The 21,421-nt window shown below is 37.2% G+C and overlaps 1 protein-coding gene and 1 pseudogene across 3 annotated transcripts in view; one reads left to right on the top strand and one right to left on the bottom strand.

Moving 5' to 3' along the window:
- Positions 1-21,421, top strand: part of MICU3 (mitochondrial calcium uptake family member 3) — a 100,775-nt gene that overhangs the window by 8,172 nt on the left and 71,182 nt on the right. The gene's annotated exons all lie outside the window — the stretch shown is intronic.
- LOC123932567 lies at positions 8,552-9,797 on the bottom strand (annotated as a pseudogene).

The following is a 21,421-nucleotide window of genomic DNA, read 5'->3' as shown; positions in this document are numbered from 1 at the left end:
ATATAAAAGATAGGTAGGAATTATTAGGGAAACAAGGAAACAAAGTGGATGAAGAAATGTGTTCCAGAAGGAAATAACATGTGTGAGAACAAGCATACCATGTTTCCAGAATTGAAAGATCAGTGTGGAGGTATAGCAGAGAATTTGAGGCAAGAGTGATCAGACAGTTGGCTAGAAGGTAATCAGGGGGCAGATAGTACAAGACCTTCTAAGACAAGGAATTGGAATTTTACCTTAAGAGTACTAGGGAGACATTATAGATTTTTAGTCATGAATGATATAATCAAATTTGCATTTTAGGAATATCACTTTGATTGGATAGGGAAAGTAGAGGGAGGGATGCAATGCTGAAAGGGAGGAGGCCAGGTAAGATGCTGTTACTTCTGAGATGAGAATGTTAGAGAGTATTATTCTCTATATTCTTTAATTAAAAAAAAATATATGTGAGACGGTTTTTACCCATAATATTTCTTTAGACAGGAAATGGTTTTAACTTTACTAAGGAAATAGCAGTGAAGCAATGAGAAGTTCCTGCACTGGAGAGAGTTTCAAGAGGTAGGATCAACGAGGATTGGTAGTTGACTAGATTTTAGGGATGAGAGAGATGGGAGAATCTGAGTGATATTCAACTTTTTGTCTTGGGCATTGGGTGGATTGTGCAGCAGTTCATTGAGGCTAGGTCCTAAGGAAAAAAAAAAAAAAGTGTGCATGAATGATGTTTTTAACTACAGTGGATCAGGGTGTCTTCTGGACAGCTGAAGGGAAACTTCCAGTTGGATACATAGGTCAGAAGCTTAGGAGAGAAATCTGTGCTTATAACAATAGATTTGAAAATCATCAAGCATTGAAAGTCATAAGAATGGATAACATTGTTTAAAATACATAGAACATAAAGAGAAAAGCCTCTAAGGAAAGAGTCCTGGTGAGCATCAGTGATGTAAAAAAACTGTCAGAAAAATAGAACCCTACAAAAAGCTGAGAAGTAATGTCTAGACTAGTAAAGCCAGGAGAGTCATGGAAGTCAACAGAAGGTAGTAAGTACTTCAGACAAGTAGTACTATAGTCAGTATCAATGGGCTCTACCAGAGGAGTTCATCTTAGATGAGCAATAGAAAGTATTCACTGGATTTAGAAGTTCATGGATGATCTTGGTGATATCTTGGAGGTGAAAATCACATTATAGTTGGAGAAGCTGAAAGTAAAAGTAAAGAAAAGGTGATATGGACAAGATGAGGTAAGTGTTGACAATACTTTTATAAATTTGGCTGTCAAGGGGAGAAGTGAGGGCAATAGCTTAAGGAACATAGATTTTATTTATTTATTTTTTTTAGATGGTAGACCCTTAAATATGTTTAAATGTTGAAGGTAAAAGGAGAAACACTAAACCAAAGGAAGGAGGGGGGTTAATTGATTTGTTAAGAACCAGGATACAGATGGGAAATGAAAGTTTAAAGCACTAGGGAAGAATTTAATCTTAGATAATAGGAACAGTGGCATTTCTGGTGTAATAGGAAGAAGAAATGGGACACAGAAATTATTCATTTTTAGTGGCAAGTGGTTGAAGGAGTTTTTGCCTGATGATTACTATTTTGCTATAAAATAGAAGGTAATGTTATCGCTTGAGAGCAAGATAATAGAAATTTGTAGAGTAACCATGACAGATTTGGAGAGTGGTGGATTGAAACAGCCATTAAAAAGAACACAAACCACTAGAAAACCATGACATCTTTTTTAACTTGCTCATGAAATGTAGAAGTTTTTCAATGGGTATTTCCACATGGTCACAGCTTTTGCTATTTTAATTCTTGTGTGTGTTATTCCACTTTTTAAGATGTACAGACTTTAGTAATATGATCTAATTAGTACTTTTTTTTACCCATGATGTAATATTTAACTTACGTAGGAAGTGGATGAAACTTACAAAACACTGGAGATTTTATTCTTTTATTTGAACTCGATGGGCAAGTTTAAACTGGAGATCATTAATTCTCACTGATCTCCTGTAATTGCTGTCCCAAACACTAAGAATTTGAGTAACTTTACTTTGTTTAGTGTAAACACTCTTATGTTGGAGAAAAATGTGATTAAAAAAATCAAACAAGTTTTATTTATGGCATTATCTATCTAGCATTAAGGAAAATGCCTAGTCATTTGTGTACTAAACGGATTTTCTAGATATGTTTCTCCTCTACTTTTTTTTTTAAGATTTTATTTATTTATTTGACAGAGAGAGAGAGATTGCAAGTAAGCAGAGAGGCAGGCAGAGAGAGGGGGGAAGCAGGGTCCCTGCTGAGCAGAGAGCCCGATGCGGGGCTCGATCCCAGGACCCTGAGATCATGACCTGAGCAGAAGGCAGAGGCTTAACCCACTGAGCCACCCAGGTGCCCTCTCCTCTACTTTTTAAGTAACCCTTTACACCTTAATGCTTTGACGTATTGATAGATTATATAAGCAAAATAAAATGTGGAAATTTAGTGCTGTATCATTTAATTGATTAGCATAGTTAAGTGTTTGTTCATCGAAGAGTTACTTTTCCAAATTGGGAAAGTAGAATCCAAGTTTTTTGCTTTTTCCCCATTCACTAGTTACCTTTTATTCATTGAATACTCCAGTTCCAGAATTTAGAATACAGAAAGTGTATATAAAAGAATTTCAAATAACTCAGTTTTTTTCTGTTTTTTGATATGATGTCTAACTGACATGTGAATATTGACTAGATGAGATATTTGGATTATCTCTTTATCTGGAAGGGATATAATGGATTAAAGTTGCTTGGAACAATTCAAAGTGGGTTTTTCCTAACCAGTTTCACATCAGGTCAGAAAGGCTCCATAGGTTATGTCCAGTTTAAGCTAGCTCCAACCTGTTAAAATTAGTTATATTCAAATAGGATCATCTAAACTTCTTCCGAATGCAGTTGTTCCTTAACAACAGGGTTTGCACTGTGCAGGTCCATTTATACACAGATTTTTTTCTATAAATACAGTACTGTAAATGTATTTTCTCTTCCTTATGATTTTCTTAAAACATTGTCTTTTCTCCAGCTTATTTTATTTTAAGAATCTAGTATAGAATACACATAACATACAAAATAATTGTTAATCGACTTTCAGGGCTTTCTGTTAACAGGAGGCTATTGGTTGTTAGGTTTTGTGGCAATTAAAAGTCATCCATGGATTTTCAACTGTACAGGGTTTGGTGCCCCTAACTCCCACATTTTTCAAGGGTCAACTGTACTTTAATTTTATTCTTACTACTCTAAAGATGGAAGGTCACTTGTTATTCTCCATATATATACAAGCATGTTGACTTATCAGCCCCGAGAGATTAAGACAGGTTTTGAGGCTGTTATTACCATCAAACTTAATGATAGAGTCCTATGGTAAGTCATAGGCAGCTTTTGGGCTAGGGTTTATGGTGAAGGGAGATCAGTGTATCTTGAACTTTTGTTGTCATATGGCTTTCTCCCTGTTGATTCCTATCCCAATAAATGGATCATATTAGGATTTTATGTCCTCCTAGTAAAGAATCCAGTCTTAGTAACCTTTTGGTCCAGTACTGTGTACATGTATTGTTGCATATGCCTGTCCTGTTCCCTGATTTGCCAGCCCTGGTGATTACTTCATCATCATCTTCAAAGTTAGGTAAGAATTTTAATTCAAGTATTTTATAACACAGACTTAATCAAAGTGAATACATCCTAAATGGGAAGTAAGATTAAAATCTGTAATTCATACTTTGATCTAATATTCTAAATTTTATAAGAAGCACAAATACCGGGTGATATTATGAACTAAATATTTAATTATGAAAAATATTTCATATATATCACCAAATAATCTAGAACTTATCCTGAATTATTATAATACTTATTTTAAAAATTTGTAAAACTGCAGGCAAGCAGGCAAACATCAATGTGCCTGCCATTTGCTGGCAAATTATAGGAGAGTGGCTCTTTGTGTCTTAGGTAATTTATCCACATCCCCGCCCAGCAGAATTCAGAACATGGTGAAAGCCAGAGATTGGCTTGCACATTGATCTTCAGTAGAATGGTGAAAATTAGAAGGATATGGAGAAGTGAACTACAGGAATTATCTGAATGTCAGATAAATAAGAACAGAAGTTACTCAGGGACCTGAGGGTATATTATTTGATTATAGGCTGATAGAGAAGTTCTAGAAACATGTCTTCTTCATATTTTGGTGATAGGATTCATTAAGGAAGGTTTCTTAGATTCTACAGAAAAGTGCCATTCTCTCTCTCTCTTTTTTTTTCTTTTTTGAGAAATTAGTATTCTTAAATATACTGTAAAATTCAAGTATCTGCAGCTGTGCTTTCTTAATTGTAGGCTAGCAGAGTGGTTCCCTAGGGAGTGAGTTTAAGTCCTTTGGTACTAGTAATAGGCATCAGGGTTTTGACAGACAGAGGAGTCAGAAGTAACTAACCTAGAAAAATCTGTAAAGGCACCGTGGTATCCTCCTAAGTCACAGCTCTATATCCTAATCTAAAAGCGACTGTGATCTTCATGAAATTGTTGAGCTTGGGAAAATATAGAGCTTCCACCCTTTCCTTTCCCACACTTCCTCCCTCTACAGTGATCTGCTTACCCATTTCTACTTACGAATGCCCTCTACAACAACTTTAAACTCAGGGATTAAAGAGATTATAGAAATAAGATTGGTTGAATTAAGTGAAAATAAGGTGGCATAGGAGCAGATGGCTTGGGATCAGGAGAAATGAGTCACTTAGCCTTTACTTACCTGGGCTCTGAATAGCAGAGTCAGCTCCTTTTCCATGGGCCTTTCAGGAAGTCTCAAAAAGCACTTTCATTTACATTTTACTGGCCACAGTTTAGTCAAAATAGTCATTTTTACTTAGCTTATATAGCTAACTACAATAAAACCTGATGAATGTAACCTTTATTCTGTGTGCTGTTGTACCTAGCTAAAAATCTATTTCCTTTCTAAAGGAAAAAGTAGAGAATGAGTAATAGGTATCTATCCATTTTTCTTAGACATGAAGTATATTGTATTAGGAAAATGGCTTTTTTTTCTTTTTAGTGAAATGAAAATGCTCATAAATAATTATGGAATGCCCATTTAATAAAATAAATGGTTTAGACTTCTGGTTTTAACAATATAGCATACTATATAATCTGTCATAAAAATATTTTAAACATCCTTTTAAATACCATACTGTACTTAAGACATTAAGGAAAATTGCCACATGCAGAAATAAAGAGGAAACTAGTTACTAGCGAGCTGTGACTTACTTGGGCAAGCAGTGGATTATTATTCCTAAAATTGTAGACAGTTGGATTTTAATGCCTGTTTGGGAATGGAAACAAGACCTTGGTAAGTTGAAATTGAGACACCCAGAGCCCTCTTCAAAAGAAAGGACTAGAAAAAAATCATTCTCCTAGTGTGATGATAGGGAAACCTGAAGGTGTCTGTCTGGACTCCAGGTGGAAAAAAACATTTTCTGAGAATGTATAAACATGGTCCCTCACTACCTCATATGGGTTCAGAGTCAGAATTTACATTACCCAAACAGAGAAAAAGCTGATGTCACTGACAGAAATACAAAACTTTTTTGGAGCGAAATAATGTGAACACTGGCCATATGTAATTCCTACAGAAAACATCTGGAAGAGGGTAGCTCATAATCCCAAAGTACAAAATATATGAAGTTTTATTAAAAAAGAGTTAATAGGGGCGCCTGGGTGGCTCAGTGGATTAAGCCGCTGCCTTCGGCTCAGGTCATGATCTCAGGGTCCTGGGATCGAGCCCCGCATCGGGCTCAATGCTCCGCAGGGAGCCTGCTTCCTCCTCTCTCTCTGCCTGCCTCTCTGCCTACTTGTGATCTCTGTCAAGTAAATAAATTTAAAAAAAAAAAAAAAAAAGAGTCTCTTTCTTGATTTGTCTTTCTCTTTTTTTCCCCTTTGCCTTTTTGTTTTGTTTCTTAATTCCACATATGAGTGAACTCACATGGTATTTGAGTGAACTCACATGGTATTTGTCTTTCTCTGACTTATTTCACTTAGCATTACACCTCTAGCTCCAAATCTTGCAAGTGGCAAGATTTCATTCTTTCTCATGGCTAATATTCCATTGTATATATATTTTAAATCTGTTTTATAAATTAAAACACCAGTTTTATAAACTTTGTCCCAGATAATGCCTTCTCAACTTTCATTCATTTTAAATTCAGGGACATTGAAGTTCTCGCTGAAAGTCAAATGTCAATGTAATGGGAATAAAGTGCCAAAACGAGGTAATATTATATGATTTTTAAAACTTGTTTATCCTTTTCAATAATAATTTCTATAACTGAAAAACTGAATAATTTTTAAGATTATATACTTTTTTTTTTTGACAGACAGAGATCACAAGAAGACGGGGGGTGGGGGAGGGTGAAGCAGGATCCCTGCTGAGCGGAGAGCCCAATGGGGGGCTCAATCCCAGGACCTCGGGACCACGACCTGAGCCAAAGGCAGAGGCTTAACCCACTGAGCAACCCAGGTGCCCCAAGATTATATACCTTTAAATAGTGCTCCTTTCTTACATTCCCTTTTTAAAGTTTTTTGTCAAATTTAAAAGATATGTAAAATTATACAGTTGACCCTTGAATAATGTAGGAACATGGGCACCAACCCCCTGTGCAGTCAAAAATCCGCATATAACTTTTGAGTCCCCCCACAACATAACTATTAATAGCTTACTGTATACCAGAAACCTTACTGATAATATAAACAGTTGATTAACACCTGTTTTTTATGTGGTATGTATTATATGCAAATTATTACAATATACGTACACCTTATTTTATTCTCACAAGATAAGCTAGAGAAAAGAAAATATTATTAAGAAGATCATAAGGCAGAGAAAATATATTTATAACACTGTACTGTACTTATCAAAAAAAAAAATCCATGGATCAATGGAGCTGTGCAGTTCAAACCTCTGTGTAAGGGTGAACTGTATAGTCCAGCATTCAGAATTATTACTTGTTAACATTTTGACATATTTGTTTATAGTTTCCTTCAGAGATAAATGCTATCTAAGTGTGCTGTCTTTTTTAATAGGAATATTAAAGAACTTTAGCCTCTAATCGAGTTTCTCTTCACTTTTTTTTTTAATCTGTAGTTTTAAGACCAAAACTGATGATGTGGTACAAAGTTTACATTTAAATGAAGTTTTCACAGAAATCTAACACATGCCTAAAAAGATTTGACAATGGACTTTTAGGTACAGGTCTAGATAATGTCGAGAACTGATGGATCTTATGATTCAAGACAGCCTTTTGGATATTAGGTAATTCCTAGGATTAGAAAGAATTTTGCTTGGTGTTTTAAAGTGAACCACTGTCCCAGTATGAAAGCTTAATCTTCTCTTGAGTCTAGAGCTTTTGAAATCCTTCAACCCTTAAACTGTTCCTGTGAACGTGTGCTGTCAATGCCGCTACCAATGGTTTCAGGGTTCAAAGTTCAAAAAGCAGAACGGCTCCAAGAGCTTTCCATTCCAAGAGCATGGGCCTTTCTTTCCCTACTCTCCCCCTTCTATATTCCACCCTCTTCCCCTCCACAAATACCTCAGCCATTTGCTTGGATGAACAAGCTGATATTTAAAACTTTATAACTGAAAAAAAAAAAAAAAGGGGTCTTATCAACGTCAAGGATTAGTGCCTCTAAGAACAATTGCCTGGTGTATGTTCCAATAAAACTGTCCCTACTGACTTACTAACTGGCATAGCCCTTTGTTGGGAACAGCATTAAGCTCAGGCAGGGGACACACTGACAAGTATTAAGGAGGGCACGGATTGCATGGAGCACTGGGTGTTATACACAGACAATGAATAATGGAATACTACATCCCAAACTAATGATGTACTGTATGGTAACTAACAAAACACAACAACAAAAAAACAAAAAGAGAAGTTTCAGGTCTTCACAGCTTTTAGAGTCTCACAGTCTTCATTTAGGTAGCCAGTGACATGTTTTTTAAAGATAAAATATTCTGGACATAAAACCAAATCATTATTAGGTTGTTCTTTCCAGCATTTCACCATCAGGCCCCAAATTTTAACAAAAACGATCTTTCCTGTCTCCCTTCCTTCCTATCCCATCCCTCCTACCCTAGAATGGTACACCACTTATCCCCCCAAACTATATACATGCTACACTGTAAAAATGCAGAGTTAACACTTGGGAAGCAGGCTGTGCATTGTGGAGATGCTCTTTGAAGATCTGCAGTATCGTTTGCTCTCCTATACATGCATTCTGCAAGTTTTGTCCTTCATGGGAGGCCTTCTGTTTTTCTCAGCAAAGTACAGAATGAGCTGCCTTGCAGCGTATCTCCTGCTTCCTCTCCCCTGGGATGATTCTGCAGAGTACACAGCTGGAAAGGCTTTATATTCCTTTGGGTGGCTCTAAGTACTGCTCTTCAAAGGACATCTCCTCAAGCCTCCTCTGTGGTGTCAAGACAAGTAGAACTCCTTCCCTCTCCAAGTGAAACCCACAGTCAGGTGTGACAGGGGTTGGTACTCAGGAGAGTTAATTCTTGTCATCTTTTTTGTCATCGTCGTCTAAGAGGTGGGAATGCCACATCAAACTTTCCTCATAGAAGGATGTGACCCAGTAGACACTTGACATCGGCTTCCTTGGAAGGGACCAGGTCATCCTCATCATATCTTTTCCACTTCATCAAGAACATGAGCTCTGCCCTGGAGTCTGTAGCTCTACTAATCTGCTCCAGCTCCAGACCCTGGGCAGAGTCTCATGGCTTTTCTGGCTCTTCTTTCTTCTTTGGTTTGTTCTCTCCTTTATTTTCAGAATCAGTCAATTTTGCACTTGCCTTCCTATAATTTCTCTGTCCCATGTACTGTTTTCTGTGACTGTAGAAATGGCAATGAGGTCAGGACAGCCCAGGTTCTCTTCTGGCTCCCAAGTGTCATCCGCATCTGAGGACCCCTTCCACTTCAGGAAATTCTCCACTTTGCCTTTTCTACTCGATGTTCAGGAAATGTTTACATCACATATTCTTCTTCCTCATCCTCTAGCACCTCCTCCACTTTCTTTGTTTCTCTCTCTGTGCCCGCCAGCTTTCTAGTCTAAAGGGTGATGCTGCTCAGAGCAGCACCTAGGAGTGTGAGAGGAAATGGTGCCACGCTAATGGTGTGTGGGACTGGTTGGGGAGGTGGCCTCCAGAAAAAGGACAGATCTCTTCACGTTCTAAAAGTTGTTTTTGTCTTAGCAATAGAAACAAAAGTTAATATAGCATTGTGATTGAGAGTGTGGTCTTTGGAGTTGGAATACCTGGATCTGAATCTCAGCTCTTTTACTCTAGAACCTTGCCAAAGCTAATTAAATTTACATGCCTTGTTTCCCTCATCTGTAAAGTAGGGATAGTAATGGTCCCTATGTTACAGGAGTATTTTTTTTTTAAGAATTTTAAAAAAAATTTATTTGTCAGAGGGCACAAGCAGGGGGAGTGGCAGGCAGAGGAAGAGGGGAGCGCAACCCTGGAATCATTACGGGAGCCGAAAGCAGATGCTTAACCAGATGCTTGATTGACCACCTACACATCCCACATTACAGGATTATTAAGAGAGCTTAAAATGGTCAGGCACATAGGAAGGTCTTGGCATATGTTAACTTTTTAAAAAAAATGTACCTAAATCGGGACTTTGTGTACCGATAGCAGCAAGGTTACAATACTAGGTATCAGGTTATTTGCCTCAGTTTCAAAGCTACCTTTCATTTCATCCTCTTTTAATGCTGTGTTAGAACTTGCAAACATTATTTATTAATTATTTATTTATTTTGCTGGTAGAGTGTGCAGCAGGGGCACTGTAGGTGGAAGAGGCTTCTTTCTCTGACTCTGGTGTACCTCTGTTCTGCTTGTTCCTAGGGCACTGTGAAACACCCAGTAACAGTCATCTTAAGCTCTTCTGTGTCAGGGGCCAGGCTTCTGGAAACCACACAGTAATTTGAACAGATAAGGTTCAATGTGAAGAATTGTTCACAATTTACAAGAGGTTAGCTACGAAGAAGGAATCAAAATTCAGAAGACTATTCTAGGCCTGAGGGAGAGGTCCTAAGGAAAGAACAAACTTCCTCCCTAGGTTGGGATTTAGGCCTTGTTAGAAAAGGTGTATCCACAGCTAGAGCTTTTCTCCAGAGTTGCTGGGCTGAGGCTGGCAGACAGGAAAACATAAGCTAGGACTGGCAGCCTGGAAGCTCCTGCTGGTGTGCATTAGGCCATTGTTGACAGACAGGGAACTATGGGATAGACCTGGTGTGCAGGAGATCCCCCACTGTGATGCAAGTAGGCCAAGGCTGGATGGTGGGCAGGGAACTTCAAGTTGTGACTGGTAAGCCGAAAACCCTGCCACTGGGGGATAGGTAGGCCAAGGACTCCAGGACTGATCTTACTTAATGATTGTTTATAAAGGCTCCAAAAGAGAGGGTAAATAGTAAAATCTCCTTCAAGTTCTTCCAGAAAATAAAATTCCAGCTTGAGGGAAATGACCTGCCGGAGCATTTTAAGATCTATATGAATGAGTACAGGAAAAGGGCAGATGAGTCACTCAATGGTTGGTGTTATGGACTGAATGTGTCCCCTCAAAATTCATATATTAAAGCTCTAACCTCTAGCATGGCTGTATTTGGAAATGGGATCTCTAAGGAAGTCATAAGGTTAAATGAGATCCTAAAGGTAGGCTCCTGATTTGATAGGATTAGTGTCCTTTCAGAAAAGCCATCAGGGAGCACACTCACACTTTCTTTTTTTTTTTTTTTTTTTTAAGATTTTATTTATTTATTTGACAGAGAGAGATCACAGGTAGGCAGAGAGGCAGGCAGAGAGAGAGAGGGAAGCAGGCTCCCTGCTGAGCAGAGAGCCCGATGCGGGACTCGATCCCAGGACCCTGAGATCATGACCTGAGCCGAAGGCAGCGGCTTAACCCACTGAGCCATCCAGGCGCCCCCACACTCAAACTTTCTTAATGTGCCCAGCACACGGCGGAAAGAGCATGTGAGGTTATAGAAAGAAGGTGCCATCAGCAAGCCATAGAGAGCTCTCATCAGAAACTTAATATGCTGACACCTTGATCTTGGACTTGTAGCTTCTAGAACTGTGAGAAAATACATTTCTATTGTTTAAGCCATTCAGTCCATGGTATTTTGTTATGGCATTCCTAAGCTAACTAATTCAGTTGAGTAAGTTCAAGATGATTCATTTAGGGTGAAATAGTCCAGACTATTAATGATGTGTTATGCTTATTCCTTCCAGTGGCAGTCTAGAAAAACTATCTTGGGAGTCATGTAACCAGGCCTAGAAGACAGTGCCTCAGTGCACAGCTAGAGATTTTTGTCATGAAGGGTCAGCCATGACTCTTAAGAAATAAATAGAACACCACATACTATATAATCTAGATGTTTGGAACTGAGCCAGGAAAACTGAGAGAAAGGAGTACAGGCAGATGGGAGCCTCAAGGAAATGCCAGGCTGTTGGAATAGTTTTATCATCATGGACACATTTAAAGAACTCCTAACTTAAAGTACCACAGAGGCATTTGATACCTCGAACTTTATACATGGAGCTGAGCTGCCAAAGACTATTTCTGGACCCTGCTGATCAACAGAGTAGACATTCTTTTTTTTTTTTTTTTAAGATTTTATTTATTTATTTGACAGAGAGAGAGATCACAAGTAGGCAGAGAGGCAGGTAGAGAGACAGGAGGAAGCAGGCTCCCCACTGAGCAGAGAGCCCCAGGACCCTGAGATCATGACTTGAGCTGAAGGCAGAGGCTTAACCCGTTGAGCCACCCAGGCACCCCCCAGAGTAGACATTCTTGATGAACTGACTCTATTGGCGATTCTATTGGCCGACAGAGAAGGAGGTATTCTCATTAAGTTTTCATTTAATCTTTATAGTTTGTGGAGTTAGTATTTATTTGCCCATTTTTTATAGTTGAAAATGCTAAAGTTCAGAGAGATTATTTTTTCCAAGGTTACCTAACTAGGAAGGGGTGAAGTTGGCATTTGAACATAGGCCTGAAGGATTACAAAGCCAATGCACTTTTTTTTTTTTTTTTTTTTTTACAGAGAGAGAGATCACAAGTAGGCAGAGAGGCAGGCAGAGAGGGGGAAGAGCAGGCTCCCTGTCAAGCAGAGAGCCCCATGCGACACGGGGCTCCATCCCAGGATCCCGAGACCATAACCTGAGCCAAAGGCAGTGGCTTAATCCACTGAGCCACCCAGGCACCCCACAACCAATGCACTTGGTTTACTGTAATTTTCGGTTCTTTTTTAAAATCAGATTGAGGGCGCCTGGGTGGCTCAGTGGATTGGGCCGCTGACTTCGGCTCGGGTCATGATCTCAGGGTCCTGGGATCGAGCCCCACATCGGGCTCTCTGCTCTGCAGGGAGCCTGCTTCCTCCTCTCTCTCTGTCAAATAAATAAATAAAATCTTCAAAAAAAAAATTTAAAATCAGATTGATAGAGGTTTTTCTATTTTATTGGTCTTTTCAAATACTACTTTTTAAAATTAAAATCATTTACTGTTTTATTGTTTTTACTTCTGCTTTTATCTTTATTGATTGTTCTCTTTTGTTTTCTTCAAATTTATCTTATCCTTTCTTTGGTTTTTTGAGTTGAATACATATATTTATTTTAAATTCTTATTTTTTAAAAAATATATTAGAGGATATTAATTTTTCCATGTCAGTAGTGGCCTTGACCAAATTACACAGATTGCTGGTTGTGAGTCCCTAAGTGTCACTTATTTTCAAAAACTTTGTAATCTCAGTTTTTGTTTCTCTTTAACCCAAGAATTGTCTAATAATACAATAGTGTATCTCAAATTTTTCATAGTGGTCTTTTTCATGTTCATTTCTTTTTGATAAATTTTAACATTTTTCTATATGAGGCAAGGAATAAAACCTGAGTGATTTCTTTTTTAAAAACAACATATATCCAACTTTCAAAAATACAGTAAGTAGATATTAATATAATGCATAGCTGTATATGCACTGACAGCTTAAAAAATAAACCATCAACATATATACCTCTGTCATAATTCTCTCTTCCCCAAAGAGATAACCACTGTTCTAAATTTGATTTTTATCATTCCCATGCATGTTTTCATAATTTTTTTTACAAATGAGTGTACCCCTGAATAATATATAGTTATTTGATAGTATCCTTTTATAATTTGTGTTTTTATTTAGTATTGTATTTAAGAAACATCTATATTGATATAAGTACTCCTGGTAAATTTATATTCACTACTCTCTAATATTCTGTGAATATTTCTTTGAACCTATATAACGTCCACATTTTTATCTCATTGATATTCTTGTGAAGACTAATCTGTGGTCGGTTGATACATTTTGTTTATTAAAAACAAATCAATAAAATGGAAAAAAAAACAAATCAACGTCTTATTTGTTTTGTTACACAGATCCTTTTTCTTACATGGTTTCTTTTGATCTGCCCATTTCTAGTAGAGATGTATTGACATCTCAGCTGTGATTATGAATTGGTCAAATTGCATTTTTCTGAACAGGTTTTCCATCGTATAATTTTAAGTTGTTTTGTTTTATGTGTGTAATGCCTTGTTGGTGAATTTTTCTTTGTCCCATTTAATGCTTTTGGCCCTTAATTTTGTATATTTTCAAAGACTTGGGCAGTGTTTAACTCTGACTCCTATAAGGAATGTTTATATGGCTTCTTAAAAATATGAGTTGCTCTTTTTTAATGAGTCTAACCCACTCATATTTATTGACATACTTGCATCTGTTTTTGCTGTATTACATGTGTAATTTTTTTCTCTTTATACCCTGACATTAGATTGGTCCTATTTTTTCTCTTTTCTCTCTCCATGGTGGCTTGAAAGTTATACATCCTGTTTCTACAAGTGGTTACACACACAAGGCAAATTATTGAACATGTTTAACTGTATTGCCTTCTCCAGCCCACAGTTCTGAAGTCAATTACATTAATGCCAGATAACTTTTGATTTTTTAAAAAGATTTTATTTATTTATTTGACAGAGAGAGGGAGAGAGATCACAAGTAGGCAGAGAGGCAGGCAGAGAGAGAAGGGGAAGCAGGTTCCCTACTGAGCAGAGAGCCCAGATGCAGGGCTGAATCCCAGTACCCTGAGACCATGACCTGCGCTGAAGGCCTCAGAGGCTTAACCCACTGAGTCACTCAGGTGCCCCTAATTTTTTATTTTTAATATTGTTTAATTTTTAAAGGAATTATTATTTAATAATTGTACTAAGTTTTACAACCACTTTCATGCATTCATTTATTTAGCAAATATTGAAGAACTTGCTACAATCAAGAAACTGGGGAAACTGAAGTGTACCCCTTAAAAATTCCCGCTTTGTGGAATTTATATTATTTCAGAAGGCTAGATGTATAAATTTTGTATTTGTCAGTATATTTACAATATGTAAAGGCCAGATGAGATCATCAAAGAAGTAATTATAGATTTTAAAAAGAGACAAGGTCTGAGGACTGGCAAAGAAGTATCAGCAAAAGTACAAAGAATGCCAGAAGAGTAAAAGGAAAACCAGGAAAGTGAAGTCTTGGAAACTGAGAAAATTATTGTAAGGAAAAAAGAGTTACCAACTATGTCAGATGCTGTGAGATGAAAACTGAGAATTAACCTTTGAATTTAGCAACAAAGAGGTCATCGATGACCTTGGTAAGCAGTTTTCGTGGGGTGGTAGAGGGGTGAAGCTACTGAAGTAGAGGAAATCAGAGACAGGAAATGAATGCAAGAGACAAAGTGGAGAGGAAGGGAAGAGTAGCTAAATGGAGAAGTAGGACAGGAAGCCTTCTAAGGCTGGAGGAATGCCAACACGTGTATGCTGAAGGGAGTATTCAGTAGAAGAGGGAAGAAAGTGAGGGAGGTAGGCAGGGCAAGGGTGGTATTTCTGGAGCAAAGGCTTTGAATAGGCAAGAAGAGATGAAATACACATTTCACATACTGCCTCCCTAGAGAACCTTTACTCACATCATCCTCCTATCAATACTGAGATGATTATTTGTGAAAGTACTTTGTAAACTTGTAAAGAATCTTAGAATGTAAACTCCTCTAACAAGTGGAGACTAAGTGATCAGTTTTCAGTTACTTTTTTTTTTTTTTTTAATTTTATATCTTCTTTTTCCCAGTCAGGGAAATACTATGGGCTCCTCTTCAGACTGTGTGTATTTCCAAATGGACACATTTACCTAGCACCAAAACATTTCACCTAGAGTACTTGGGATTTTCCCACACTGGAATTTGATATGTAACCTTTCGACCACCCAACAAGCAAAGAAAATGTTACCCCTTTTATCTTCTTAGAAGCTTGTAAATGAGCCTGAAGCCATTTGAGAAAGCCAAGTGTAATACTTCGGTGAACATCTTTTAGCTAGAATAAAAATAGATGTAAATAGAATTTCATAAGATTCTTACCCAGAAAATAAAACATAAAAATCTAAATTTAAAAGGTTTTTGCTCTTCGGTGTTTTATAAAAATGTTAGCCCTGTTGCCAGTATCAGGTAGGACATAATAACAAATGCTCAGCTTCCCACATGAAATCAAATAAATGCTTGATTATGCTTTATTTTTAAAATTAGTGTTGGTTTGATTTAATATCAAACAGTTTTTAAAGAAACTAATAAGGATAAGTAATCAAAATAATGTTGGTTAATATAAATGATTTTTATTTTTCTTTCTTCTGTTTTTCATTCTCATGGCTCTATTTCTCACCTGCTAAAAGGTAACACATTATACAGTGTTTAGATAATTGATATAATTGTTTCAAGTTACCTCTTTAGGGTATTATCAGCTTGTAGGCATCAGTTTCTCTAATTGTCAAGTAGTGAATCCTTTATCTGGCATTTAATCTTGCCTCCCTGGGAAAATCAGACCTTACCACAGAGTAAATTTTCAAATTGCTGACCTGAGGTAACATGAGACTGTGCCTTGGCAGTGAACCTTTGCTTTTTGTTATTCATAGGAAGGATAATGATGTACTCTGTTGCCTGAAGGCCCTTGTTTCACTACCTTAAGAAGTAACATCTAAGTACTAGTTGCAAAGGTCTGATTTTGGAAATTCCAAAGAAGATAATTGCACTGACACAATATTTTTATTTCTTTTGGAAAGGTGAGGTAATTAAAAAATGTAGCTTTTATTATTTCTCCCACTTCTTAAACCATTCATGTCAACATGACTTAGAGGTTCCACAGAGTTACCTGAAAATGATCATTCCTTATTTTTATGAATAAATTATGTATTTTGTTTTACAGTTGTATTTGAAATTTTTATTTCCATGTAAACTCTCCATTTCTATAAATAGGAAAACTGAAATTAAAATGTAGCTCACAATTTTTCAGTAAAACAGAGAAGATAGAGCTTTCTCGAGCTAGAAAGAAAATTCCCTAAACATTTTTAGCAAACTTGAAAAGAATGTTAAGCAATTCCCATAAAATAATTTCTTAGAATGTATAAAATGTAATTTCCTAGGAGGAATAAACTGAAAGGCAAACTTAAATTCTTTTTTACCTCTAGACTTCTGTGATTTCATTTTCCTGCGGTGTGGCCTTGCACTTCCATTTATAAGATAATCTATGTGCCAACTCTGAGATCCATGCTTGGGTAGTTTTCATTAGCAATTGTGTAAGATCTTTTTGAAATGAAAAATTCCATTTCCTTCACAAAATTTGCCACATCTAGAAATTTTGCAGTGATACCTTCCCTTAAATGTCTGTAGTCTCCTAATCTGTGAAAAATAACACTATAAAAATTTTGACATATCTACTTAAAACATGCCCATAAGAAGCCAAGAAATCATAATTACATTATATTTAACAGTTAATATTTGTCAGTCACACATGGTATAGTTTCATTTTTTGAAGTTTGAAGATACTTTATTTTGAGAGTGGATTTTACTATGTTAACAAAAGAAATGAAGCTGTTTGAATTTGAAACAAGTTAAAAAATAAAACTTAAGTTTATATATATGAATTTTCAGGTAATTTTATTTTTCTCTGTTACTTGGATTTTAGATTTAGAATTTTTAGAATTTTTTAAATATTTTGAATATAGTAATCTGTCATCAAATTTAGTTTGGGAAGAACTCAGTTTTAGAATTATAGAGCAAAAATTTGAAGACCTTTATATTTTTCCCTAGAGACGGTTAAATTCAGATTTTGTAAATTAAGCCGTAGGATGGTTGCTACTATTTAGCGTCCCACAGCTAATGTGGGTAGGTCTGTGGAGGTGGAACACAAGACTTCTGTTTACATTGGACATCTCTCAACATTTAAGGATGGAGGACCAGACCCAGTGTTTTGTTAATCTCACTGCAGTGCTTTGTGAAAAGGTCAGAGATACAGAAGCATTTTGCTAAATTTGGAAAAACAGACTAAGGAGAGTGCAAATGCAAACATTAAACTTCAAGTCATTAGTGGCTGGTATCTAAGACTTTGGAAGGAGATACAGAATGCAGAAGATAAAGTGTGTGGAACTCAACCTGGGTGAATCACAGCAGTTTAGTTTTTCCTGAAAAATTCATGAAGGTGATTCGAAAGTATTATCTCCCATAAGGCTTCCAATCCTACAGATGTGGTTTGTTTTGGAAGTGAATTTCTCCAGGTCTTTGTTAAAACATACATATAATTCTAATACTTTTCTCCCTTGTCCTTTATATTCCATGAGTCCTTGATACCCGAAGTTGGTATGACAAGACTGCAGGCTGTTGACCATAATCTCTTCCCTTCCTCCTAATACTTAGGGCTGTAAATGCCAGTTTTTCCTTTGCCATCATCCCTTGCACTTATGTGTGGCCATGTGACTTAAGTTCTCCTCAACTGAATGTGAGCAGAAGTGATTTATACCACTTCGAGTCCTGACCAATAAAAAGCTTATCACATGAACTTCTTGCGTGCCCCCTCCCCCTTCCTCACCTCAGTTGATAATGGCAACACCCTGAGTCGCTGAAGCAGAGATCCCTGATCCCACTCTGCAACCCTAGTCCCAGAATGTCCTCTCTGGGCTCTTATGAGAGAGAAATGAACATCATTCCGTTGTGTTTGAGCCATTATATTTGAGGAATTTAGTCTATCCTATCTAATACAGTAGAGAAAGGATTAATTGGTGAAGTCTTTGATCACTGAAAAGGAAAGAAATGATTATTTTTTGAAGAAGGTAAATTAATTTTGTCAGCTAGGTGGTCTCCTATATTCTTCTGGTATGAAAGTTCGCCTAACTGCAGACCTATAGGTTCAACCTGACCATAGACACTAAGACAAAGGAGCTTAATGGCTAATTGTCCACTTTTGACATTATTAATGGAAGTCATCTCTTTGATTTAGTCCTTGTCTTATGGATTCCTATCTTACACCCCAGTGGCCTTATGCCCATTTTCCAGGGACTAAATTTCTGCTTTCTGAATCCAGGTTTCTCTTGATTTGGTACTCGTTCGTCTCATCTTTGAATAATGGTCTTTTTAAAAATTATTTAATTTTTAAAAATTATTATTAACATATAATGTATTATTTGTTTTAGGGGTACAGGTCTATGATTCATCAGCCTGACAAAACACACACCACTCACCCTCCCCTTTTAATAATGGTCTTAAGCCAATTTGCCTGCTGCTTGAACCACTGTGTATCACCTGTATTCCTGGCTCATATCCACAGTCTGAGTCTTGTCCTTGGTTCAGGATTGTGCCAAATAAATCATATGCTCTATTTCCCTTACTTTTTCTGTTCAGGCTTCTCTTCCCTCTACTGCTGTACCCTCCTGCAATCCTTCATGTAGGAAAAAGGGTAACCTACTAAATTTGAACATCTTCCAAAACATATTTGTATTTATCTTTTTCTCCAACAGTAAAGCACTTCTATGTTGTAACTACCACTATGGATTCAAATTTTAAAAAGCTGTATTCTCTATCTGGCCTTCTCTATTCATATACTGATAAAATTCTCACTAAATGTACTGTTCATTTGTTCTTATTTCTATAATCAAAAATTAGAAAAATTTGAATTTCATTAACCCTTTTTGAAGCAATATTATAGAAGCAAAAATTATTTTTTATTGTAGAAAAGAATTGGTAGGGCGCCTGGATGGCTCAGTGGGTTAAGCCTCTGCCTTCAGCTCAGGTCATGATCTCAACGTCCTGGGATCGAGTCCCACATTGGGCTCTCTGCTCAGCAGGGAGCCTGCTTCCCCCTCTTTCTCTGCCTGCCTCTCTGCCTACTTGTGATTTCTCTCTCTGTGTGTCAAATAAATAAATAAAATCTTAAAAAAAAAAAGAAAAGAATTGGTAATGTGTAACTGAAAGAAGCTAAGTGAAGTGATATGTAGCTAGTAATATTGTAATTATAGTTGACCTTTGAATAATGCAGAACTTAGGGGCATCACCACCCTTCCAGTTGAAAACCCCCATATAACTTCTGACTCCTCCAGAAACGTAACTTCTAATAACCTACTGTTGATTGCAAGGCCTTACTAGTAACATAAGTAGTGGATTAACACATAAATATTATATATGTTATATGTATTCCGTGTTCTTACAAAAAGTAAGCTAGAAAAAGAAGATGTTGAGAAAAATGATAAGAGAATGTACATTTATAGAACTGTATTGTATTGATCGAAAAAAATTGTGTAACTGGGCATGTACAGTTCAAACCTGTGTTGTTTAAGGGTCAGTTGTACTTTAAAATTTTAAGGACATAGAACCTTTTTAAAATCTAAATATGAAAAAGTATACATATGTAGTTTTTATATATTGTGGTCACTTGGGAGGGGTCAATTCTCATTATTAACATATAATGTATTAAAAACCAACATTAGTTGGCTTTTTTTTTTTAACATTTTTTGACATTTTATTTACTTTTTTGACAGGGAGAGAGAGAACACAAGCAGGGGGAGCGGGAGAGGGAGAAGCAGGCTCCCTGCTGAGCAGGGACCCCCCCCCACACCCCCAAACCCTGGAATCCATCCTAGGACCCTGGGATCTTGAACTGAGCTGAAGGCAGATGCTTAACCAACTGAGCCACCCAGGCACCCCCCTACATTGGTTTTAAAGATGTGTTTGTACAACTTCTAAGAAAGATACCCACACATTATGCCATATCTTTCTCACTAAAACTTTAGATTATCTTTTATTATCTCACTCTAAATTCCTAGTTTGGAATCAGAAGCTTCTCTTGTTTATCTTTGTCTGCCACCTGACCCAGACTCAGTATCCCTTTGGCTCCTTTATTATCCAGTTGCCAATTTTGTTTTCATCCACAAGCATTTGTTTATTCACACAATAATCATTTACCAAGCCTCTCAGATGTGCCAGGCATTATGTTCATCACTGGTTAAGTTCTTTGAAACATAACAACCACTACTCCTCTCAAGGAATTCCTGGTTTAATGGCAGAGACAGATATGTAAACAGGTTATTGCAACCCAATATGAATGAAGGAAAGGAGTACAAGTGACATAATAGGGATGTATGAAGAAAATAACTAGGATTTATTTGAAGTACAGTGTTGACTCTCAGGGAACTTTCAATACTCTCACTGGTGTCAAAGTTTCAGATACGTTATTATAAGAATGTGATTAATTAGGATTGGATTGGAGCAGTATCTTGTACAATATAGAGGGCATGGCTGCAGAGGCTTTATGACAGGTCTCCTTTCTGAGAGTCTGAGGGGAAGAATCACAGAGACTAATTGATACAGAGCAGAGACTCATCTTGGAAATAGCTGCAGAGGTTTCTCATTTCCAGAGAACTAAAAAGCTGAGTTGATCGAAAATATCACTAGAGCTGACCATAGCTCAGAGACCGTTATAGTTCCCAGAACTCATCTCAAGCACAGAGTGAGCTCAGACTCATTCTTGTTTCTTCCAACAGGTTAGGACTAGCTATTGATTAGTATTAGGTTAGTTGGTTTCATGAGGTACTAGCAGTAGGCAGTCCTTGAGTATGTTGACAATTAGCAGATCTCTGTAGCAGGCACTCAAGATGGCATCTAGGAGAGCTGATAAATAGCAGCTTAACACTCAGCACTGGGACGAGTGGATAAGCAAGCACTGTAATCGCAGGTGAACTACTGCAGTATTCAGGAAAAGGCCTCAGGTACTGGTTGGCAGGTAGGAGCACAAGTACTAAAACTGGGAAATAAGGGATAGGTTCTGGTAAGAGGAAGCATATTGGAAGCTCTGTTCCTGGTTCCAGAGCAGGACAGATACTACCTCCCAAATCTCTGGCCTGAAAGTCTTTGATTTCTTCCAGGGTGGAACAGGATTGGTTCCAGAGACTGAAGTGAAACAAATACCACAAATAGTGCTTAAGTATACTTCAACAGATGCTTATAGGAAGAGGAAGTCAAGGACACTATTTCGGTATCAGAGTTCTCAC

Source organism: Meles meles, chromosome 2 (genome assembly GCF_922984935.1).
Source record: "Meles meles chromosome 2, mMelMel3.1 paternal haplotype, whole genome shotgun sequence".
Taxonomy (NCBI): domain Eukaryota; kingdom Metazoa; phylum Chordata; class Mammalia; order Carnivora; family Mustelidae; genus Meles; species Meles meles.
This window is presented reverse-complemented; position numbering and strand designations above follow the sequence as displayed.